General features: G+C 39.5%; 1 protein-coding gene and 1 long non-coding RNA gene across 5 annotated transcripts in view; one reads left to right on the top strand and one right to left on the bottom strand.

Moving 5' to 3' along the window:
* CMSS1 (cms1 ribosomal small subunit homolog) overlaps positions 1-26,458 on the top strand; it is a 372,406-nt gene that overhangs the window by 310,995 nt on the left and 34,953 nt on the right.
* The window catches only part of LOC144339426 (uncharacterized), a 59,308-nt gene continuing 33,452 nt past the window's right edge, over positions 603-26,458 (bottom strand). Inside the window, exons 4-5 of the long non-coding RNA XR_013414449.1 lie at positions 23,275-23,355; positions 603-1,973 (exon numbers count right to left, since the gene is read on the bottom strand). This is a non-coding gene — a long non-coding RNA (uncharacterized LOC144339426). The remainder of the gene's footprint in view (positions 1,974-23,274; positions 23,356-26,458) is intronic.

Here is a 26,458-nt window from a genome sequence, read left to right as displayed (position 1 = left end):
ATCCTAAATTAGACTTTTCACCTCTGATCAGTCAGCTTTGAAAGAGTTACAGGACAGCTTTTCACTTACAGTTGTATTAGTGACATAGACTTTTGAAATGAACTTTATGAAACACTAGCCATTTGTTGTTTTAATAGTTCATTTTCCAGTTGCAGAGTATCCATGCAGCTTCTGTTCAAGCACTAACAAACATAATTGTCTCAGCCTATGTAGATCCTAAAATACAATTATCTTAAAATTCCATCTGTTTAAGCTTCCTTGGGTCTATGGATTGATATTAGTTCATCAGTTAACTTTCAAAAGTTGACCCTAGGACAGATGCTCTTTCCCCTTCCTGTGGCCTTTCTGTCACAGCATCTACCCAAAATCGGTATCTGTATGGGGAGGAAATGAGGGACTGTATTGGACTGACTTGTAGGTATCGTCCTATAGATAACTGAAAGAATTGTGAGTCCATAAGCAGAACACATTCTCTAAAGATGTCTTAGTCCCACCCGCTCAAAGGTGACCAAGCAACCAAGCAAAGAAGGGAAATATCAAGAAAAACATTTCTAATCTTTTGGTGATTGTGGTGTTGTTGTTTGTTTGTTTGCTTGCTTTGCTTTGTTTTGTTTTGTTTTTTGTTGACTCTCTGAGCTTCAGTTTCCTCCTCTGTGAAGGTATTGCACTGAAAAAGATGTCTTGGTTCTATTTTAGTACTAACATTATGTGAGTCTGTGAATTAATAACTTTAAAATGATTCAGGAAAGCCTAATACTGTGCTTTTTGCTAGATTTTACAAACAATTATTACTGCACATACCTGCAAGGTGTTGACAGATATATATTGCTAATTCTAGAAAATATGAGGTATAAATTAATTTGTCTATTTATTTTGTTTCTATGAATTATAAAGGAAAAGTGAATTCTTGTAGCAGAGCTAGATCACAGGACATCAGTTTCCCCCAGGCATGCCTACTTTTTCTTGATTCACATCCCAAATCCCATCCTTCCCACTGTCCCCTCTGTATGCTGGGTGGATCATGTAATCCTCCATAGTGCTCCCAAGGCACTCAGAGTTTAACCACACTTTACCCTCAATCCCATGTTACTGCAATTGCCAAGCATACTTGTCTCTCCCCCACTAATGGGAAGTTCTTGGAGTGCAGAGTGCACCTTCCACCTTTGCAGTTGCAGCCTCTGGCACATAGTCAATACACAACACATCATAGAATTGATGCATCTTTGAATGGATGAAGCATCTGACCTCTTTAGCCAAGTGAACAAAAGATGACAGTAGCAGCCCTAGAGGAAAGCAACTTCAGAACAGCATCTCACTGAGCTAGAAGGTAAAAAAATAAGAAAATTACACATATTAAACCAATTAGTCATTTTTCAATTCCAGGGTTGTAAACTTTTGTCCTAACAGACATTTTACTAACAGCAAAATTGACAGTTAGAATTTCACGTATTATCCTGTTCTTAATGTTCCTTAAGAGTGGGATTATTTATATGTAAAAGTGAAAGGTCTGGATAATCTATAAAATAGAGAAATATCTCCAAGTTTACAGGTTTATTTAGGAACTGGTATAATGAGGGGAGCTTCTCTCTTCCTTTGATGCCTACCTTTAGGCAGTGTTTAGGTATTAGACATTTTAGAGCATCATAGTTTTCTCCAGTGAAAATGATAATAAGAGGTTAACTTTTTTTAAAAAATGAGGAAAACATGTTCTTGACCTCTGAAAATTGTTGTTGCAAATAATCTGTACTCTCCAGTTTCCAGGGACTATCTCTTCATGTTCCTCAATAATGCCAAAATACCAGGTGACAGCTGTTTTAGCTCTAAGACATTCCTCGAGTGTCCTATTTTGATGTCATTATGTAATGCTTTTCTTTGGCATAGCTATCATCGTTCAGTAGCCTTGTTGATATATATCACTGCATCGCTTTCTTCCTTGTGTGCCCATATTACTTTTCCAAATAGACACTGGTTCTCTGAAATGTAGAGAAAAAGAGAGGGAAGGGATAATTCTAGCAACATCTCAAATTGGACCAATGTCCAAAGACTGCTCCTTTTGAACAGGAAAATACACGAGTTTGAAGTCTTTTTCCCCCTCTCAGCCTCCTTCTGTCTAAAAATGTTATTTCATTCTAATCCTGTTTTCTGTATTAATTATACATCTTATAAAGAGGTATTACACCAACCATGCTAGGTGTGGCACCTAGCACTGTGCTAGGCCTTGGTCCTTTAAAGACAAAATAAAATGTTGTCCCGTCTCTGTCACTCAGGAACTCATAGTCTAATAGGAGAGGCAGTATGAAATTCTCATTTTAATAGGCTGGGTGTTCTAACGTAGGGCTGAGTAGCCTGTTTTCTGAGTCTTCCTGAGGTGGAGGTCAGGGAGGCCTCACGGGGTAGGGGTGGGGATGCACCTGTTTGAACTGGACACCTTGGGCAAGGAGCAGTAGGTTTCTGGCAGGAAAAGAGTAAGAAGGAGGGCATCCTAGGCAGAGGACACAGAGTCAACCCAGGCACCCTGGCAGGAAAGCGCAGGATGGCTTCAGCCCTGGCAGCTGCCCCTGTGCCTCAAGGACAGGGCTATGGCATCCAGCTTTGTACTCATGAAAATTGTGTGGCTCAGCTTTAACTTTGATACTCCTGCGTGCCCTGTATTTGATATAAAGCCTTAGATAAACCACTTCAGTCACAGCTTCCCCAAAGTGATCCCTGAATTCAAGCAAACTTTTTTTTTTCTTTTAATACTTTAAGTTCTGGGCTACATGTGCAGAACGTTCTGTTTTGTTACATAGGTATACACGTGTCATGGTGGTTAGATGCACCCATCAACCCATCACCTACATTAGGTATTTCTCCTAATGTTATCCCTCCCCTCGCCCCCCACCCCCAACAGGCCCCCATGTGTGATGTTCCCCTCCCTGTGTCCGTGTGTTCTCATTGTTCAACTCCCACTTATGAGTAAGAACATGTGGTGTTTGGTTTTCTGATCTTGTGATAGTTTGTTCCAGCTTCATCCATGTCCCTGCAAAGGACATGAACTCATCCTTTTTTATGGCTGCATAGTATTCTATTGTGTATATGTGCCACATTTTCTTAATCCAGTCTGTCATTGATGGACATTTGGGTTGGTTCCAAGTCTTTGCTATTGTGAATAGTGCCACAATAAACATATGTGTACACGTGACGCTATTGTGAATAGTGCCGCATTAAACATACATGTGCATGTATCTTTATCATAGAATGATTTACAATCTTTTGGGTATATGTCCAGTAATGGGATTGATGGGTCAAATGGTATTTCTAGTTCTAGATCCTTGAGGAATCACCACACTGTCTTCCACAATGGTTGAACTAATTTACACTCCCACCTCAAGCAAACTTATCCTGGTGCTCTGAGGGGGCCCCTGGTGTCACCTCAATGCATGTTTGTTGATGAAGGATGCTGGGACCTCAGAGGCTGGCCTCCCGGAGGGGCTAGAAATAGGTGAGGCTGCTCTCAGAAGCAGAACCAGTAGCATATGTTACAAGTGAGATATTTCAACACTGCAAGGAGAATCTCGGCAGGTGGCTGCAGCACAATTCCAGGTGTGCTACCTGGGTTGGGACCTGATCCCAAGCAGCAGATAGCAAGAGATAATGGAAAGATAAGAATTATGCAAGGAAGCAGAACCCCATGCAAATAAACTAGGTGCTGAGCGGAGCTATATTCCTAACAGAGAAATTAAATGCATGGAGGAAACCAAGGAAAAGTTTGGGCCTATCCCTTGAGCAAATCAGGAGGTGACTGGAGAAAGACTGCTGTTCATGCTGTGTACAAGTACCCAGGACCCACTGCAGGGCTTCTAGAGATCTTCCCCAGGCAGTAAGACAATTCTAGACCTCCCTTTCTTGTGTGGGTGGGCTTCTGGTAACCTACAAGATTTGGTTTTGCTGGCTGAAGAACCACACAGGACACAGTATGAAGACTCAAGATCTTCCATTTTAGCCACTGGGCATAGTTGGAAACACAAGACTGGCACCCAGGGTACTTCTTAGTTTCCAGCAACTCCATGATTTGGCAGCCTAGGCCAGAGCCAAATGGCAAAGTGACAAGGGTATTCCCCCTTAGGCCAGCTTCACAATAGCTCCCCAGGAATATACTGTGCTATTCATTCTTAGTGTGCTGGTGCTTCATGTTAAGTTTCTTTGTAATTTTTCTTGAGTTAAGGAACATCATGCCACGTACATAATAGGAACTCTGCTCTCAACCACAAATAGCTTTAAATTAGAAGGACTAACCCCTCTCCCCCTTATTCAAAATGCATTGTGTGCCAAACCTAGTGTTTTAAAGCAATCGTTTTGAAACGTTCTAATTGCAGCTATACATCAGCTCTCCATTCTCTCAGCTTCTCAAGTCCAGTCAGGGTGGTCCTGGTTAAAATGAATACATGAAAAACCTCTAATAGTAATCCGGATTTATGGTAGTACAATAGTATTTATGGTAGTAAAAACATAAAATATAAAGATGCCCTTCTTTATAAAACATTTATTATTTGCAATTATATTCATTTCATTCATCTATTCAACAATTATTTATTACATGTCCACTATGTCCAGGCATATCTTGAATACTGGGGAGATGATATTTAAAAAGCAGATGTTATTGGTCCGTCCTATCTTGGAATGTAAAGTCTATGGGAAGGATCAAATAAAAACAAGGTAACAAATCAGATAATAAGTACATCTTGTGATAGTGCTGCAACAGAAAGGAAGAGAAAATCGTGGCAGAGAATTGGGGGAGGGAGCGAACCTCAGATGTCAGAGGAGACCTCTCTCTGAAGAGGCGCCATTTAACCTGAGATGGGAGTGATGTGAAGGAGCTAGAGGAGGAAGCATTCAGGTCTGAGAACAATAAGCGTGAAGGCTCTGGGGCAAGAAAGGAGTTTGCATGTTCTAGCACTCCAGGAGGTCAGCATGGTTGGGGTATTGTGGGCCAAAGAGGAGGCAGTGGGATTGAAGGAGGAAGTAGGGTCCCGGTTGGGGGAGCCCTGGGGGTGGTACTAGGGAGTATGGATGTTATTTTAAGTATAAAAAGCAAACTGCTGTGGAGTTTTAACCTGGATGGTTACATGATCCTATTTACCTTCGGGAAAGATCTTTTTGGCCCTCATGTGGAGAATGGAAGGGTCCAAGTGGTTGCTGGGGGTCTAAGTACTGCCTGAACAGGCTACTCCCAGGCTGTGCTCTGGGTGGTCCCAAGGATAGTGACCTGGGAATTCATGGACTGTAGGCAGCCTATCATTAATTTTCCTTCACACGGCTCTTCCTCTAAAGGCCAAAAGTACTTCTCTCTGCCTGATGGTTAACAGAAGAAAAAGTGTCAGAAATGCTGTCTTTCAGATGGGCCAGTAAGGTGGGTCCTGGCCCTAACACTTTGTACGGATGTCCTAAACCTGCTATCATTTTCACTTTGCAGGTTGGTTAAATTTATGCCAACTTCCCAGTGTTCTTCACCTTTGTTCCTGGTACAAAGAAGGTATTCAGTAAATATTCATTACATTAATTTCACTTGGATTTCCAGTGGTCTGGGTAGAGAGGGAGAATTAGAGATAGCACTGGGCTCCTCTTTACCTCCTATGTGGAGAGGATGTATTTGTCAGGTGGTTACCATGGCTCTTGAAGTATTAGTATTTTCAGTCTATGGCGGATACAGTTCAGAACTGAACAACATGACTCTCTGCTAGAATAAAAGGTGCTGTGTACATACAAAAAGTTTTCTAAGAGCATCTGGTTAGAGTTTAATGTGGCTGAAAATACTGCTTTTTTTTTCCTGTTTCAGTTACTCGAATGTGGCTAAAAGTGTGCTTTGGAGAGTTTCCAAAATAAAAATTCTGAGGTGAGAGATATTTCAACCCCAACAATAACTTGAAAATTGGAAGTTGGACTAGCAACCATTTCTTCAACTGTCTTAACTCTGTCACCAGCACTATGATGATTCAATTACATGTGAGAAGTCTAGTTTCTGACCATTTAACTGCACACTTCAGCTATAGGCATCAGTCTTTCCCTTCTTTTCTTTCACAGTGAGTAGATTTAGGGGCAGAAATGAGAATGATGAGAGAAAGCAAGAGGCTGGGGAGTACAGGCCTTTCCACTGGCCCCAAGGTCACAGCTGGTGACCCTGACCTTCTTAGCAGCCTCATGTGATTAGGAGCCTGCAGCAAACCAGTCACAGGGTAGGTCCTGGTTCCCTCCCTGTCCTCACAGTCCTCACCACCCAGCACCAATAGCCTTGCTTGAACATCAAGGACATCCTAGAAGAGGAAACACATCCCCAAATGGCAAAAGGCCACATGGACCCATGTGAGAAGAAAGGGGACAGCACTCCTGAGCGAGGTAGTAGACACAAGGCTCTAGGGACAGGACCTGGCACTGTGTGCTGTCTAGTAGCAGCAGCTGCTCTTTTTATTATTGATGTCAATGGTTTGTAAATTGATTAGATGTATATGTGTTCACATGTCAGGTGCTAACTCTCAGATCCCCCTGTTTTCACTCTGTACCTCATCCCCACCAGCCACTCCTGCACAACCCCTCAGGCACTGCTTGATGCTGCCCTTTAAGGAAGGGCTGTTTATTCTCTGTATTTTAGAGCTGCCCCTGTTCACAGAACTTGCGTTATTCCAATATCTCCATTCGGCAATTGCCATTTCTTCTTAGTGCCGCTCCAAATCTCTTTACTGGGAGAGGTCAGTCTTTGGAAGTGAAAGAAATATATAAATGCATCATTCTAGCCACACCATTTATTCCCTGGCTTCCTCCTCTTTCCCATAGGGAAGGTGGTTTTATTATCATGTTACTCTAGTGCTTCTCATGACAGAACATAACTCAGTTTCTTCAGTCATCTTTTGCACTTCACTGAAGAGTCTGTGATCTCAGGTGCTTCGTTTTGTTGGAAAGGGAAGAGGGGGACACATCTGATCCCTCACTCAGAAAAGCAGGAAATAATCATTTTAGTTAGGGGCCTGGGAGACACATCTGTTTGCAAAAGGAAGGAGTTGCTGTTTCTCTGGCTGTCTGCTTCCTTCCATCTTTCCCAAGCCCACCCTTGGAAGTCATAGCTGAGCATCTCTCAGTGAAATAAATGTTGTAGTAGGTCAAGTAATCAGCAGGCAGAATTATGTTTGGGCTGTAACCTAACTCTAATCGCTGACCTCAGAGAATTAATTTCATATGACATAACACCTTAGCTGTGTGCTGGCTTAAAAGTTTCCACTTGTCTCTCTCTTTTAGCTAGATTGCATTTTCTATTTCTGGATTTGTCATGTTGATGAGTCAGGTGGCCCCAGACTCTTCTGTGGATGAAAGGGACATCCTGACTTGGACATATTTTCTACATATGTAAATTACAAAAAGGAAAACTCTGTGTCCTTTTTGTGGCATAAAAGTAAGGGAAACTGGAGGGTTGAGTGAGGAAGGTATAAACTAGCCAGTGTAAATAAACTCTAGCCCTAGGGCATGAATGCAGCAAGATGTACAACAGAGAAAATGGTGCTCTGGAATAATGCTTTTCTATATTAACAACAGCCATTATAAGGAACTTGTGGTATAATGGATCATGTTAATATTTGCCACCAAGTTAAAAAAATTTACAAAATAAGATATAACATCTGAATGATGAGCTGTGTATTCCTGTGCCACAGTGAGTGGCTTTATCTCTTCCCCTGTAGTACATGTGGAAATTGTCACTCTACCCACATCCCTGAGTCCAAGAACAGTTCCTACAACTAGTGGGCTCACTGGGGTCTCACCTGCTTTGACTTCCGTAATGGAATTTGCTACATGAGTTCAGAGAGATGGTATGCTTTTCATGTTTTTTTAAAATTCACAGTGAATTATCTTGTATACTGAAAAGACAGTTGAAAACCAAAATCACCTTTGAAGACCTAGTTTTGTTTAATAATCAAAGGAAGCTAGTGTGCATTATGCCAAGTTGTAATTATTATGAACCTAAAATAGTTGTACTTCTCTTGAGTAACTGATTGTTTTGTCATTGTCATTTTAGCTTATGCATACTATGAATAGTGACCAGGTTTCCTTTTTCACATGGGTTCCTACAAATGTAGAATCAAATTTGTGCCCCATCAGTAGCAAATGTCTAGGCCATTATATCTTTATCAGAAGTCTTGGATTCATTTCAGGTCCAATTCTTATTTTTCTTTCATATTCACTCCCACTTTTAATTTATACAGTCTTCTTTTTTTTTTTTTTTTTTTTTTTTGTAACCTTGTAAGCTGCCTTAAAATTTTTTCTAGAATAAAATGATGTATAGTTAACTAAGAGCTAGATATTGAAAACATGAAAGAAGAAAGTTGGGCAGAGAGAGAACTAAGGAAGGAAAGCAGACAGGCAGGCAGCTATGCATGTCTCAGTCACTTAACCTTCCTAAGTCTCAGTTTCAAATCTGTAAATTGCTGACATCCAGCATATTTGTGGGACTCACAGTCATTTTTAAATAATGAACATGAACACACTTTATAATAGAGCTCTGTGTAGCTTTGTTGTGATTATTTTAAAGCCATTTTCAATTGAGGCAATTCTCCATTGCCAAACCCTTGGCCTAATCCTCATTCATCTCTGTCCAGTGGAAAGCACTTCCCTAGAGAGCAGGGCCCACGCTCTTCTGAGAGCTTTCCATGGGTCCAGCCAAGAACCAAAATCCTTACAGCACGTAGAGACAATGTCGTCTCTCCCAGGATGGCTCTAAAACCTCTGAGCCTGACAGAGTTCTGTACCTTAGCTGTTCCAGGGCTAGGAAATCTAATTATCTAGCTGCAAAATAGCTAGCCAGCAAATCCTGTTTACCTCAGAGGACATCTGCACAAAATTCCCCAGTCAGGGACCTTCCACCCCATATATAGTTCCCACTGGGATTTGGGGACCCCAAGAGCATCCCATCTCCCACTTAGAAACTTAAAGGGCCATCATCTCACTGCTTACCTAATCCCACAATTAGAACCTCTTGACAAAGGAGTCTGTGGAATGGAGGGCCTAGAGACAGACCTTGGTGATCACTGTTCAGCTGCTGTTACTAGTGATCTTGTTAGAAATAGTTCTGCTTTCAGGTGAAGGGAAGCAGGAAGAAAGACTGGTAAGTACAGCCAAATGATCCATTATTGTCAGTCTAGCTATCTTCTTAAAGTAGATTCTGATCAGGTAGAAGCCTCTCTTAGGTCCCATCAGTGCCATGATTAAAGCCAGACACCCCAGCATGACAGGAGATAGCACATGAAGGAAGACAAGAATGAGAGTCTGCACTATCTGTGTGAGAATCCTTGCTCTGCCTGCATGACAGCCGAGGAACCTGGACCAGGCCCCGTGCCTTGTCAAGCCTGGGCTATGAAACATGGAGATAATAATGAGGATTAAACTGTCCAGGCAAAGTGCATAGCACAATGCCAGCCCTTCTCACATCTGTGACTTTGCACATGTTGTTCTGGAATGTTCTTTTCCTGGTCTGTGCACTGAAGTTCTACCCTTCAACATCCTCTTGAGACTTGCCTCTTTCTTGCCTTTCCTAAAATACAGCAACAGATCCTCACCCCAGCAGAATGTAGAGTTCTATCCTTCTCTGCACATTTTAATTATTAATTATCTTTGTCATAAGATTTATTATTAGATATTATATTTACTTCATTAACACACCAAAAAAATCAAATTGATCCTAAAAATAAACTGATAACATATGGTAGAGAGATTGTTAATGTTTTTTGCAATTTTAAACACCATTAGAAATGTTATGCTGTGAAAGACAAGCCAATAGCTAAATGCATATTTTTAATTTAGTTAGAATTTACATTTATTGAGGTACTCACATCTTAAGTGTACTGTTCAATCAGTTTTGACCCAGACCTAGAACACTTTCATCACACCTAAAAGTTCCCTAAGATCCCTTCCCAATCAACCCCACCCCACCCCGCTACTCATACACACAGAAGCAACAACTGATCTGATTTCTATCAGCATATGTTAATGTTGCCTACTCTAGAAGTTCCTATAAATGAAATCATACAGAATGTACTTCATCCTATGTGCTCCTTTCACCCAGTAATGCTTTTGAGATTAATCCATGTTGTTGCATTTGTCAGCAATCTAATCCTTTTATTACTCAGTAGTGTCTACTGTATGAATATGCCATTGTTTATCCATTCTCTCTTGTTGATAGGCATCTATCAGAATTTTTTTATTTTAACTTTTAAGTATCATAGAGTAAAATTGGCCTTTTTTTCTTTTGGCATACAACTATGAATTTTAATACATGTACAGATTTGTGTGGGTGCCACCACAATCAGTATGCAGACAGTCCCATGAAATAACTCCCTGGTGCTTCCCTTTATAGTACCCCCTACCACCCCTAGCCCCTACCTCACACCTGTTCTCCATCACTGTAGTATCACATTGCATTTTAATTGCTTAGACATGTGTCTGTCTTTCCCCCTATATTGTCAGCTTCTCAGAGTAAGAACCACATCTTCTTCATCTTTCCTCCTCAGGGCTTAGCACAGTGCCTAGTACATAGTAGGTGCTCATTAGATTTTTGAGGGATAAATGAATGAATGTCCATGTGACCACATAATGAGTCCTTTCATAATTTCTAGTAGGGAAGGGGAAGAAGAAGGTTGAAGGAAACCAACATTACCTTTGCTCTTTTAAAGAAAAATTTAGGTTCTTTTTTCACAGCAATAATGATTTTATGATTTTAAGAAATTTTAAAGAGTACTCTCTGGTAATTGCTACTTGAGAGGATATGTTAAGTGACACAAAATAGTAATCTCTCCGTAAAAGGAGTTCAGCAAATATTTATACTAAAAATATTACTGCTGATTAAGTTTGGGCTTGAAAATTAAAAAGGAAAAATTTAAACATGCTTCTTTGTCTATTACCTGTTTCTAGCTATGTTCCAGAAGCCTAAAATTCTCCCCCAGAGTCTTTAACATATTTTTCAGCTACCCCTAGCTCTATAAAGATCCTTTACACTGTATTTAGAGAAACTGAATACTCACACTGTTACTTTTGACTGAGGTTTTGGTTTTCTTATTTTTCCCTAAACCAGTGTCATCTTTATCTAAAATTTGTTTTACTAAAGTCATTATTACTATAAGTGATACTTGGTTCTTATAGTGTCTTCCCTAGAGCATATTCAGTTCTTTTCAGCTTCAACTTTACTTTTCTTTTCTTCCTTTCAGTGTTTATTACTGTTTCCTTTTTCATTAATCACAATGCTGAAATGACTTGGTATATATTCTTCTTATCCTCTTAATTTCACCCACCAGGGTATTATCTCTTACAAACCGAGCCCTTTGCCAACTCCATGTCACATTTTCTTTAAGCAAATAAATTTTCTCCATATGCTTAGCATATACCCTAGAGCCCTACAGCCTATTTCCCCTTTTAAAACAGAAATGGGGAAACAGCTGTTCCATTCCTATAAAGTGTGTCCTGTTTTATAGATAACCCTGAACAGCTCTATTTTGATGTCTGCAATATTACTTGGTCCTTGAAATTGTGAGTTTCCTGGACCTGAATTTCCCGCTCACATTTGGGAAAGAAAAATTAATTCTACTGGATGTTTCAGTGCACTACGCAGGCCATGAGGTCTTCTCTAAAAGTTTGTTTTGGTAGCTACTGAAGGGCTCATTTCTTCCCTGTAGCACAACAGACTTTTAAGCTGTAAACACTCATATTATGTGGCCATGTCATTGAGTATTTTAGCAGAAGTTGATTGTATATATCTGCTGGATTCTATGCTGCCTCCAGAACATCCTAGGATGAAAGGACACATTGCCCTAAGGTAGCCCACAGCCCAGTAGGGAGGACAGATGCAATGTGATGAGTTTTCGAATACCTGAGCTGAAACAACCACCTAGAGTAGGAACCAGCAGACTATGGCATGTGGGCCAGCTGCCTGTTTTTGTATGGCTTGTTTTGTTGTAATATAGCTATGCATACTCCTTTACATATTCTCAATGGCTTACATGTTATACAATGTGTAGTTGTGATAGAGATCATATGGCCCACAAGCTTAAAATATTTATCTGGTTCTTGAACTTTAAAAATTGCCATCTCCTAGCTTAGAAGAAGGACCATCAAGAAAGTGTATGGTTGGTCACCAAAGAATAGGATAGTAGAGGACATCCTGGAGGATGACAGCATTTTAAGGGGTAGGTGAAAGAAGAAAGTACATGAAGTGATGGGTTGGGAACCAAATCACAGTGTTCCAGAAGACAAAGGAGGACAGTGTCAAAAAGTTGAGAGTTAACATCAGTACCAAATGCCCCAGGGTAATCAAGTGACGTAATGGTTATGATGACCATTTTGTGAGAATTTACTTGTGTGCCAGACTGTGTGTTAAGCAACTTACATTCATTATATCAGGACTCCATGTAACAACCCTGTGAAGTAGGTACTATTATATAGTTTTATAGATGAGGAACTAAGGCACAAAAAAAGCAACTAATTTTTCCAAGCTCACACAGCTCATAAATGACAGAGGTAAGGTTCCAGTCTAGGCATCCTGATTCTAGGGAGCTTATAATTTTAATCCCCATGCTATAGTAATTTACAGTGGCAGGATGGCAGTGGAAGATAGCTTCCAATGAGTGATAATGATGTCTACCACGGGCAATACACTATTCTGAGTGTTTCTCCCTATCTCATTTAATCCTCTCAACAACTTCACTTTATATTTTAGGAAACCAAAGCACACAAAGAGGAACTAACTTGCCCAAAGCCAGCTATTAAGTGGCAGAGGTGTGATGTGAACCAGGGCATTCTGGAAGGACACAGCTTGGTACCTGCCTCAGCCTAACCGCCCTACCTACATCTCTACTGACCCCCATCCAGCCTCAGGCCTTTCCCAGTTCTCTTGGAGATTTTGGCCTAAATCTGGTTCTCACTTCCTTTCTACTCCCTGCACCCCAATGTGATAGCCATTTAGGAAAATAAAAAAGAAGAAAGCTCAGTGTGTTTTTTAATAACATTAAGGTGTAGTAGCAATAGAAAACTCATAGGCAGAGCAATGGAATTATACCATAGCATATGTATAATTTGTGTTTTGATTAAAAGAGTCATGACAAAGTGAGGAAGGGAAGACTCATTTGGCAAGACATTGGGACAACTGATTATATATTTTAAAAGGTAACAGAGTTAGGGCCTCACATTATACTTAACAAAATCTATTCCATATGGATTTAAGTTACATGCTTTTTTTAAAGATTAAATTATTTTAAACACTAGATTATGTACTTTGAAATAGAGATAATTTTTCTAAGCATAACTGCAATGAGAAAATGATATATTTGATCTCATTATAATTTAAAACATCTGTAAATCAAAAGTAATTATAAAAATTAAAAGATTAGGCAGCATTAAAAATTAATCTTGGCTGGGTATGGTGACTCACGCCTGTAATCACAGTGCTTTGGGAGGCCAAGGCAGATTGCTTGAGGCCAGGAGCTCAAGACCAGCCTGAGCAACAAAGCAAGACCCCATCTCTAAAAAAGTTTTAAAAATTAGCCAGACATAGTGGCATGTAGCTGTAGTTCTGGCAACTCAAGAGGCTGAGGCAGGCGGATAACTTGAGCCCAGCAGTTCAAGGCTATAGTGATCTATGATGGCACCATGGCACTGCAGCCTGGGCAACAGAATGAGAGCCTGTCTCTAAAAATGAATACATACATAATTTGTTAAGATTAACCTTAAAATCAATAGAGCCATACAAGATGATAAGGAAAACATTAAAACTTTCCTTGACAAATGAACAGTTAAGAACATTCTATGCATATAAGAAAATAAAAAGTAAAATATTTAGTCTCATCAAATGATTGCAAATTAGTAAAATGCTATATTATTTTTTACCTATTTACAATATTAGAAAGGTACTATTCAGTGTTTGCTGGGGTGTGATAAAACATACACAGTGTTATACAGTGTTGATGACTTATAAATTGACCCAAACGCTTGCAGAATAGAGTTTAGAAGCTGTTAAGACCTTTTAAAAACATGTATACCTTTTTACAATGCTATTTCTCTTCTGGAAATCTAAACAGAAATATATAAAATGTTACATATAATGATGTTTATTATACTATATTTGCAAAGCCAAATTTTTGAAATAATCTAAATAATAATAGAAGAACAAAGAAATATATTGTAGACAAACCATGGTTTACTATACAGCCACTAAAAATGTTTTTCAAGACTAATGACATGGGGAAATACTCATAATATTAAAGGATAAAACATTTGCATACGATACATAATTCCAGACATGTAAAGCTATGTGCATATATACATAGTCTTACTCATATACACACAGAGACAGACAAAAGTAAATACCAAAATTGGAATGCTGGATATCTTTTACAGTACGATTGTCTTTTTATAGTGGAACCAAATTTTTTTTTTTTTTTTTTTTACTTTTCTGCATTTTCTAAAATCTCCACAATGAATATGTACCATTTTTATATGAAGGAAAAGGGTAAAAAAAGGTTTTTAAAAATTATGATGCTATCAAATCTGTAGTATGGTATTGATAAACCAAGTCTTATTTTACTCTCTCCTGTTTGTTTACTCCATTAGACTTACATCTCAGCGTTATCTCACCCCATCATGTAAGACTTTAGGGTTGTGGTTCTCAAAGATCAATCCAAACACAAATCATTATGTGAATATTTTTCATATAGTTGGTAGTAAGTTGATAGACTAATTCCTTAAGCCCAGTTTATCAATAAGAAATTTGAAGGATGAAGCAATGAAGGACCTTGTCCTAAGCTATACCAAAAAACGCTGTAAGAAAAGGCTTTTTCCCTTGAGAAGCTGGGTGAGAAAATTAAGCATTCTGAGGCAGGGCAGGTGAGCATTATACTTACCTTGAATGATTTACATTCAGGGATACATTATGTATTAATAGTATAATAGGTAGTTGAAGTCTCTGTGAATGCCAGAGGGTACTGTTAACAGAAATACTGTGTTTTTCCATCGTAACACTCCTCTTCCTTGGGGTTCCACTCTATAACAAGGGTGAGTGGATAGCAGGTCTAGATGTCGCCTCATAGGCTTTTTTCTTATGAAATTTCTGTTCAGGGGAAATTATGTAACTCACATACCCACATGTGGGCCACATTCACCTATATTTTTTTGATGTTACCCTATTCCTCTGTACTTCAGCATTCCACCTCAGTCTGGAAATTTTGACATATCCAGGGTATATAGCGTTCTTTTTTTTTTTTTTTTTTTTTTTTTTTTTTTGAGATATATAGCGTTCTTAACAGAAGTTGGCCCGAACCAGAAGAGAATCATAAATCACAGCAGTATGACATCATCAATCCACAATTAAGAAAACTGTGGCATAAAGTGGTTTGCTCAAGATCACAAAAATTAAAGCTAAAATGTAGGCCTCTCTATCACTGTTCTGGGAGCTGTTAACAGGTGTTCTGCAGTGAGGGGTTTGGGGATCAAATAAATTCGAGGATGGCCTCATCTCCATTTCCTTACTTGGACTGTAGTAATCCATATTAATATATTAAAGAATCTCTGCAATAAGACAGATAATATTAACAAAATAGATGAGATATAGGGAAAACAAGTATAAACCAGGACTAGCCAAGGCGAACCAGGATATATTTTCTCCCTAGCTAAAAGATAGGATGGGGGTGGAGGGAGTGGTAGAGAGTTACTGACAGATATCTGAACTCAGTTAGGTTTGGGTTTTTTTGGAGGAGGGAGGCTGCCTGCCACATGTAGATGAATGTTAGTTAAATAGAACATACATTATTATATGAAACTGGGCTCTACCCATAAAGCCCAGTGGATTCTAATAACCTGCTTAAAGACCAGTGCCACCAGCAAGCTACTTGATTTGCCTTCTAAGTTTGAGGGCCAATATTGTAAAGAGCAGACTTTGAATCAATATTGTGTAGGTCCAAATCCTGGCTCTCTTTTCTTATTAATGTTGAGCAGGTGCCTCCATTTCTACCTCTGTAAAACAGATTATAACAACAGTACCCATCTCATAAGATTGATATGGGAATTACATGAGTTATTTACAAAGAGCATTTAGAACAGTGCCTTGTACAGAATAAGGGTTATATAAGAGCTGTTATCATTAGAATTGGTTTCTATTCCAAGAGTGAAGAATTTATATAGTAATGCTTCCAAATGTACAAGTATTCAGACCCAAAATGCCACCACCAGCATCCATGGCTCTATTCATTTAACTGTAAAAGTTGGGTAGAAAAGATTGAATTGAAATTGCTCATAGCTTGAAAACTGCCCCCAAATATATAAATGTTCAAACATTTCAAACAAACTAGAAAGGAGGAAGGATTGGGAGCTTTAATACTTGCCTGAAGTTCAGGTCATGTCACCTAGCCCCTGATGTAGACTGATGATTCCTGAGGAGCCTTTCCTCTGTGTGTGTGTGTGTGTGTGTGTGTGTGTGTGTGTGCGCGCGCGCGCGTGCGTGTGTGTGCGTGTTTGTGTTTAAGAGACAGGGTCTCGCTCTGTCACCCAGGCTGGAGTGCAGTGGCATCATCACAGCTCACTGTATCTTTGAACTCCTCAGCTCAAGTCATCCTCCTGCCTCAGCCTTCCAAGTTGTTGGGACTCAGATGCATACCACTGCACCTCACTTCCTGTGTGCATATTTAAAAATAAATGAATACAGCATTACTAACCTGGAACAGTCAAATTTTTAGAAAATAACCATTAAGTTCTGCTGACTTGTAGCTAGCAACAGAAATTTTGTAGCATTTAAGCATCCCATAAAAAGTTGAGGCATTTTTCTTTAGTTGTATTTTTCAAATGATCTTTTTGTTCTTAGTACTTTGCCTTCCATCAGAGTATCAGGACCCATGAAGTAACTCCAGCTCAATGTTTTACCATCCTAGTCCAAATTTTCTAGCTTTAAAGTTTTCTGTGGGTACAGGTGACATATTTTATAAACAAACTCGAGATCTGTTGCCTTAGTTAGGAAAATAGGAGCATTATTTTAATGTACATCAGGCTATAGCTGTTGCCACTAAAAATGGCAAAATGAAAGGAGAAAAAGGATCACCCACTCCTCTTTCCAGTTCAGAGTGACAAGAAAACTTCTGATAGAGAGAACCAAATCACAGGGGCTTATATCCAGAAGCATTTGTTTTGTCAAATCTTTTGGAGAGAAGACGAGATCTTAAGGAGCTTGAGAAATGGAGAAGATAGATCATGCCCGGTTTTTTGCCATATGTTAGACAGCAAAAAGGCAAAAAGGAAGAGATGATAACTGGAAAAAAACAAACAAAACTGGACTGATGCCAATAGAAAGCCTGATGAAGCACCACATGCCCACAGCTTTGAGTGGTCCTGTGTCCCGGCACCTGGACCCCAGGACTGCAGGACTTGAAGAAGCCAGGAGGCTGAGGGCCGAACCTACCTGAGCTCCTCCAAGCAGCTCCCTCGAAGCAACCGGATGCCCTGCAGTGGGCATGACAAGCCTGTCTTGGGTTTGCTGCTCCTCCTGCACTCTCCTTCAGTGAATTCCTCAATTTCATACAGGATCTGCCCCATTTTCCTTTCCTAGTGAAAGTTGTAACTGCTTGCTACATTATCCCCTAAGACAGTCTTGTTTCTTGTTTCTGCCTTCAGAAGATCTTTACAGAGGAGGGAAAACCTGAACTGAAGTTTAAAGGGTAGGGGTGAGGTTTTGATGGAAAAAGAAAGAAGACAAGGATAGAGTGAGAACAGGCATTCTGAATAATTAGAGTAAATGAGAGATACACTTACAGGCCATATGATTATTTGATCATGTGGCCTAATTGACTATAAACCCTTCTTTTCTAGTCATAGCATATCTGTAGTAATTATTTTGAAAAATGTGCAGAAGCAATAAAAGATTGACCTTTCATTGTGTAATACAGAGGTTACACAACCTCTGTGAGTATAGGTGGATTCAGAATTGAGAGCCTCTTCCTCCTTGGCCAGGCTGCTCACTGCCTTCACTGCCTTTTCCTCCTCTTCCCTTCCCTGTGATCTGTGTTGCTGGCATGGCCTCACGGCCTTCACAGAGTTCAGTCTCAGGGTCCTGTTCTTTGGATATGGGAATTGTGTTCTTTCTCAGTGATGCTGGTGGGAGTCTCTTAATGAGCTGGGAACATGGTTCTTGAAGAGTAGTTCCCAGCCCTGGCCAAATAAAACATTCTGGCTCCTCGGGATTGAGTAATTTTAGCAAAACACTTTAGACTGTTTAAGTACAGCTGTGTATCCAGCATTACTTTTCAGTGTGTATAATGTAGCTTTCCCAGAGAACAGCTGATGACCTCTAGAAATATAGAACTTCCCCCACAAAATGATACCAAACTAAATAAAATGGATTTTTAAAAATAGAGCCACAACATGATGATAAAAGGAACAGTTCTACAGGAAGTCATAACAATTCTAAACTTGCATACGCCTAAGACAGCTATGAAATATGTAAATAAAAATTGGTAGAATTACTATAAAACATTGACAAGCTCAAAATGAGAGGGGCAGATGTTAATACACACCCCAATAATTGATAGATAAAACAGATTAAAATTCATAAGCATGTAACTTTTTTTTTTTTTTTTTTTTTTTTTTGAGACAGAGTCTTGCTTTGTTGCCCAGGTTGGAGTGCAGTGGCATGATCTCGGCTCACTGCAAGCTCTGCCTCCTGGGTTCATGCCATTCTCCTGCCCCAGCCTCCCAAGTAGCTGAGACTACAGGTGCCCACCACCACACTGTTGTTGTAGAGACGGGATTTCACCATGTTAGCCAGGATGGTCTCGATTTCCTGACCTCGTGTTCTGCTCGCCTCAGCCTTCCAAAGTCTTGGGATTACAGGCTGAGCCACCATGCCCAGCCAGCATGTAACATTTTTTAAAACACAAGTTTATGATCACACATAGACATCTGTACCTAACAATTAGAAACTATATACTCAGAAACAGGCTACAGTAATCAAAACAGCATGGTACTGGTACAAACACAGACATATAGACCAATGGGACAGAACAGCGACCTCAGAAATACAACCACACACCTACAACCATCTGATCTTCGACAAACCTGACAAAAACAAGCAATGGGGAAATGATCTCCATAAATGGTGCTGGGAAAACTGGCTAGCCATATGCAGAAAACTGAAACTGGACCCCTTCCTTACAATTATACAAAGATTTACTCAGGATAGATTAATGTCTTAAATGTAAAACCCAAAACCATAAACACCCTAGAAGAAAACCTAGGCAGTACCACTCAGGACACAGGCACGGGCAAAGACTTCATGATTAAAATTCCAAAAGCAATTCCAACACAAGCCAAAATTGACAAAATAGATCTAATTAAACTGAAGAGCTTATACATAGCAAAAGAAACTATCATCAGAGTGAACAGACAACCTATAGATTGGGAGAAAAATTTTGCAATCTACCCATCTGACAAAGGCCTAATATCCAGAATTTACAAGGAACTTAAACAAATTTACAAGAAAAAAACAACCCCATCAAAAAGTGGGCAAAGGATATGAACAGACACTTCTCAAAAGAAGACATTTATGTGACCAACAGACATATGAAAAAAAGCTCAACTCACTGATCATTAGAGAAATGCAAATCAAAACCACAATGAGATACCATCTCACGCCAGTCAGAATGGCAATTATTAAAAAGTCAAGAAACAACAGATGCTGGCAAGACTGTCGAGAAATAAAAACGCTTTTACACTGTTGGTGGGAATGTAAATTAGTTCAGCCATTGTGGGAGACAGTATGGAAATTCCTCAAGGATCTAGAACCAGAAATACCATTTGACCCAGCAGTCCCATCACTGGGTATATACCCAAAGAAATATAAATCATTCTACTCTGAAGACGCATGCACACATGTTTATTGCAGCACTATTTACAATAGCAAAGTCATGGAACCAACCCAAAAGCCCATCGATGATAGACTGCATGAAGAGAATGTGGTATATATATACCATGGAATACTACGCAGCCACAAAATGAATGAGATCATGTCCTTTGGAGGGACATGGATGAAGCTGGAAGCCATCATCCTCAGCAAACTAACCCAGGAACAGAAAACCAAACATCACATGTTCTCACTCATAAGTGGGAGTTGAACAATGAGAACACATGGACACAGGGAGGGGAACATCACACACCAAGGCCTGTTGTTGGGTGAGGGGTGAGGGGAGGGAATTTAGGGGATGGGTCAATAGATGCAGCAAACCACCATGGCACATGTATACCTTTGTAACAAACCTGCACATTCTGCACATGGATCCTGGAACTTGAAGTAAAATAAAATAAAATGAAAAGTTTAAACTCTTAAAAAAAACCCTTGAAACATTTTTTTAATTGATTAAAAATCCAGCCAAGAGACTAGACACAGTGGCTCACACCTATAATCCCAGCACTTTGGGAGGCTGAAGTGAGTGGATCACCTGAGGTCAGGAGTTTGAGACCAGCCTGGTCAACATGGTGAAACCCCGTCTCTACTAAAAAAAAATATATATATATATATACACACACACACACACACACACATATGTGTGTGTATATATACATATGTATTTATGCATACATATATGTGTGTATACATATACGTGTATATATACACACATATATAGGTATACACACACACACACACATATATTAGCCGGGCATGGTGGTGGGCACCTGTAATCCCAGCTACTCGGGAGGCTGAGGCAGGAGAATCGCTTGAACCCAGGAGCTGGAGGTTAGCTGAGATCGCGCCATTGCACTCCAGTCTGGGCGACAAGAGTGAAGCTCCATCTCAAAAAAAAAAAAAAAAAAAAAGAAATCCAGCCAGGACAAGTTTCTATAAATAAAGTTCATCAGAACACTGCCATTTCCATTTGTTATACACTGCCTAGGGCAGTGTATAACTAGAACAGCAGAGTTGAGTAGTTATCAGTAATGTTCATATTATTCTGCAAACCCAACACCTACTTATCCTGTGTCCTTTACCTTAAAAGTATGCTGATCCCACTGGGTGCAGTTACACAACTGTATGCATAATCCATAGAACTGTTCAGTAAGTTATTTTTAGTATATGTAAAATATTCCTCAATAAACCTTACTTTAAAAAATAATGATTGAAGCCAACTTCCATTAATTTGTAACATTTGCCCAACATCACACAACTAATAATTGCTGAAGCTGAGATTTGAACCCCAGATATTTTAATCCCACAATCCATAATCCCCCACACTATCCTTGCTTCAAAAGAAGCTGCTTTCAGCTTCATGAAATTTCCTTCTATTCCTCTGTTGTTTTGCTAAGAGGTCTCTTTGATGCTTTTATTTTTAAATCACCCCCCAGAAGTCCCCCACTTCCAGTCCCTGGTCACTACTGATCCTTTTTCTGCCTCTATAGTTTTGCCCTTTCTAGAATGTCAAAATAAATAAAATCATGCATTACATAACTTCTTGGGCCTGACTTCTTTTGCTTAGCATCATGCTGTTGAAATTCATCCATATTATGTTTTCTGTTCTTTTTCTTTCTTTTTTAGAAATGCAGTCTCACTATGTTGCCCAGGCTGGTCTTGAACTCGCGGCTTCAAGGGATTCTCCCGCCTCAGCCTCCCTGAGCACTGGGATTATAGGCGTGAGCCACAACCCCTAACCTGTTGTTCTTTTCCTAACTATGAGAACTAATAAAGACAGAGGAGCAAGGTTGTTCGCCAGGGCAGATATAGGTTTTTCTGAGGCCTGAGCTTATGCAATGTCATGGGCCCTGTCTTAGAAAAAGAATGCAAAATTCCTGATACAAAATTAAGTATAAAAGAAAAAGAAAAAAAACAAAATTTAAAAATTAGGTATGAAACAAGTTATTTTAAATAAGAAAAAAAACAAACAAACAATGCTGCCCCAACCACAGCAATTCTGAAAATTTGTATTTTACTCATCCTCATCAAATAAATAAAAAACATATGGTTTCTTTTCAGTCATATACAGTGCACCATCTACTATATGTATCCTACAGGAGAGACGTTCAATTTCAAATAGGCAAAAATGAGAACCTAATTCTCTGCTTACAGTTTTATATTTTTTATGATTAGAAGAATCTTCCACTGACTAGTTTCAGGTTTCCTATATTCCAAACCTGGTTCCTCCTCCACTTCCCACATGGTTCTAGGGACTGATGCTCTAGGCACATCTGTGTCATGATCTACACCCTCTGGCCTTGCCCACTTTATGTCAGAATGTCTGGTGAGTTAGCACAGGGTATCTAGTGCAGGAAGCCAGCACTAGAACAGCTAGCAATCATTTGATCATAGACAAAAGTGATTGCAAACCACATAAAACTCCCATTAAATTCAAACTAAATGTATGTGCAACTAGCTTCCTCTAAATGGATCCCCAAAAATGCTCCCAGCCATCCAGCACTACTCCCTGGGAGATATGTGGCAGGAGAATTCTGAGTGGAAACAGACAATGGTCTTAACATATTGTGGTGAAGACAGCGGTCTTCACATACTCTTGCACATTTTAAAGAACAATTGACTGTATGATCCCATTGCCAGGGCCCCTCCCAGGGTCTTCAAGGGTTTATGCAAGCAAGTACCTAAAAACCTAAGGAAAATGATGGGAAACTGGATTTCAGATACTTAACCAAAAAGAAGATGAAGGTAGGGATTGAGGGAAAGAGAAGATGTGCAGCCTTCTATTTTCATTTGCTGTTGTTGCCAGGGGTTGAAAAAGGACAGTGTACTTGATGACTCTTCTTTTGGAATAACTTAACCAGTCCCATCTGGCAGTGTCTTTTTTTTAAGTAGACTCTTCAAGGAGTTGGGGAAGAGGCAATGCAGTCTTAGTGACTCCACTTAACTGGCTGAATCAACCACTGGGACTGAGTGGCACAGGCCCAGCTTAGCCTCCTCAAATCCCAGCAGTCCTGGAGGAACCTGAGTACTGGAGCCAACCTGGCTAGATTGGGTCCCCATACTTTTCTTTCAGTATTCTCTTAATGGAAATCACAGAACTAGCCTCCTTCCTTCAGAAAAGCAGTTTTCTCTTTTGGAATCAAAAAACATCACAGACTAAGGAAACAACTACATTATCCAATTCACAGTGATATAAGATGATCTCATTTAATATGTTAAAAGGTATCAGATAAAGTAACTTTTTGGAACAAGAAGTAACTCAGATTTAGAGCATTTTATTAGCAAGGTATTTTAATCTTTCTCGTAGTTTTTGTTGCATAAGTGTCACATACCTTTAAAACTATGTTACAGTCAGCCCTCCATATCCAGGAGCTCCACATATGTAGATTTCACCAACCACAGATCAAAAATATCTGAAAAAAAAAAAATGTGTCTTTACTGAGTATGTACAGACTTTTTTCTCTTGTCATTATTCCCTAAACAATACAGTATAGCAACTCTATACATAGCATTTATATTGTATTAGGTATTATAAGTAATCTAGAGATAATTTAAAGTATACGGGAGAATGTACATAGGTTGTATGCAAATACTACATCATTTTATATCAGGAACTTGAGCATCTGTGGATTTTGGTAGGTGAAACAGGTCCTGGAACCAGTCCCCTCAGATACCAAGGGACTACTGTATTTATTTTCAACTAGATTGCTTAAATATAGACTGTGTTCTTCAGCTAGCAGATTCTGAGGAATGGAGGAAAACAGAGTTTATATTTTTTTAAGATAATTCATTGATTTTTAAACATTTATGGAGCTGATCCTGGCAATTATTTATTTGTAGGTCATTCTTTTTACTTCAAAGGATTTTTATGAGGATATAAGGAAATTTGGATTAAATGCTTTACATAGAGAATATATGTTACTTCATAATAAAAATGTAAATAAAGCAATAGGTATGGGGAGTCCTTTTTATTTTTAGTCAACACTGGGTCAAGTACTTTGGGTACTCATATGTACTCTCAGAGAGTTTACAGTTCAGATGGAGAGAAAACCTAACGTTTATGCAACACCAGTACACATTGTAAGACAAGGTAAAATTATGTGCCTATTTACAAGGTACAGGCTACCAACAATGTAGAAAGAAGTACAGAGGCAAAAGGAAGAAGGAGAGACATAGTTTCCCGTAAGGATCCCAGATGAAGATGGGTTGGAGAATATTGAGAGAAAGGAGCCCCCATTGATAGAAGCCAATATAAGAATTTTCACAGAACTAGGGGTAGCCTTTAGATTTCTTGGGATTTTTTATGTACACAATCATGTTGTCTGCAAATGGAGGCAGTTTGCTATCTTCCTTTCTAATGTATATGCCTTTTATTTCCTTTTCTTATGATATTGCACTGGTTAAAAGTTCTAGCACTGTGTCAAATAAGACTGGTAAGACCTGACATCTTTGCCTTGTTCCCAACCAGGAGCAAAGCTTTGGCCTTTCATTATTAGCCATAATGTTGCTGAAAGCTTTTTTACATGCTGTTTATCAATTTCAATTCTTTTAAAATTTGTTGACGTTTTATGACCTAGAATATAGTCTGCCTTGGTATACCTTCTGTGACACTTGAAAAGAGTATGTATTCTGCCGTTGTTGATTGGATTGTTCTATAAATGTTGATTATATCCTATTGCTTGATAGTGCCACTCAGTTCTATATCTTTGCCGATTTTCTATCTAGTCATTCTCTCAATTTTTAAGAGATGACTGTTAAAGTTTACAAGTCAATTGTGGATTTATCTATTTCTCATTTTATTTCTACCAGTTTTTGCTTCACATGCTTTGTAGTTCTACAAAGCGTGTAGAGCCTGCTGTTTGGTGCATACACATTTAGGATTGCTATGTCTTCTTGACAGATTACCCTTTATCATTATATAATGTCTTTCTCATTCTCTGGTAATTGTCTTTGCTCTGAAGTCTGCTTTCCCTGAAATTAATATAGCCACTCCTGCTTTCCATTGACCAATATTTTCATATTATGTCTTTTTTCATTCCTTTGCTTTCAATTTGCCTGTATCATTATATTTGAAGTAAGTTTCTTATAACAGCATATAGTTCGGCCATATTTTTAAATTCATTCTGTCAATCTCTGTCTTTAAATTGGTATGTTTGGGCTATTTACATTTAATATATTCATTGATACGTTGGGGGTTTAAATCTGTGTATGTGTTTTTTTTTTTTGTTCACTAATTTTTGCAGCTCTGTGCAGGGGAGGAGCAGGGTTTGGTCCTCTATCTTCCTATGGATTACTTGAACATATTGTAGAATCCCACTTTGATTTATCTTGGTGTTTTTGAGTACATCTCTCTATATGGCCTTTTTAATGGTTACTGAAACTATTAGTGTGGATTTGGCCTCATTACTGCTGGGTGATGTAGAAAGTCCTAACTCTCCACTAAGCCTCCTCTGACACCATCCCAGTGGGAGAGGAAAGATATAATTCATTACAGCCAGGAGGGGATGGAAGTCCAGGCTTCTCATGTGGTCACCACTGATACCGCAGTGGTGGTGGTGGTGGTGGTGGCAGTGGGGGATGGATGAGGGCTCATTACCACCCTCTGGGGATAAAAATCCCAGCTCCCAGTTTGTCTCTGACATCACCCTGGTAGGAGATGGAGCCTTGAGGGGTCCATCATGGGATGCCTCATTACACTCTGTCAAGGGTAGAAGTCTAGGCTCCCCATTCTGTCTTTGGTGGTAAGGATGAGGTCGTAGTTTTTTCTGTGGTGGTGGCTGCAGTCAAGTGGTTATTGTCTGAAAGGTTTTAGTCTTACTAGGCTTCCTCTTTCTTGGTCATTTTGGTAGAGAGAGCAGACTTTTATTGGGGCTTTTTTGGTCTGCTTCCATTGGCATTTCCAGGTAGCTGCCTTCTTCAGCTCTTAGTCTGGGATAATGGGGCAAAGAGATAACCCAGGGAGTTTGCCATGGAATTATTCTTGGTCCCTAAAATCCCTAGCTGGTCTGCTATCTTCTCTCCACCTGTCAGAGTCTTTCTATTTTTCAAAATACGTAATGTCTAGGATTTTTCACTGTACTTCGCCAGAGGGAGAGGGAACAGTGTAACTACTACAGCTATCTTCCTAGAAGCAAAGATCCTATAAATATTATTTAATTAATGACAATTTAATTGTTCATTTTCAAAGGCCCTGTTAATCTGCCTGCTATTTTTCAGTACCCCATTGGGTAGGCTTTTTTCCTCATGCTGCACACTTAAAAGTATACATATTAGGCTGGGTGCCGTGGCTCACGCCTGTAATCCTAGCACCTTGGGAGGCCGAGGCAGGTGGATCACCTGAGGTCAGGAGTTCAAAACCAGCCTGGCCAACATGGCAAATCCCCATCTCTACTAAAAATACAAAAAGTAGGCAGGCATGGTGGTGGGTGCTTGTGATCCCACCTACTCAGGAGGCTGAAGCAGGAGAATTGCTTGAACCTGGGAGGTGGAGGTTGCAGTGAGCTGAGATTGTACCAT

The sequence above is a fragment of the Macaca mulatta genome, chromosome 2, assembly GCF_049350105.2.
Source record: "Macaca mulatta isolate MMU2019108-1 chromosome 2, T2T-MMU8v2.0, whole genome shotgun sequence".
Lineage (NCBI taxonomy): Eukaryota > Metazoa > Chordata > Mammalia > Primates > Cercopithecidae > Macaca > Macaca mulatta.
This window is presented reverse-complemented; position numbering and strand designations above follow the sequence as displayed.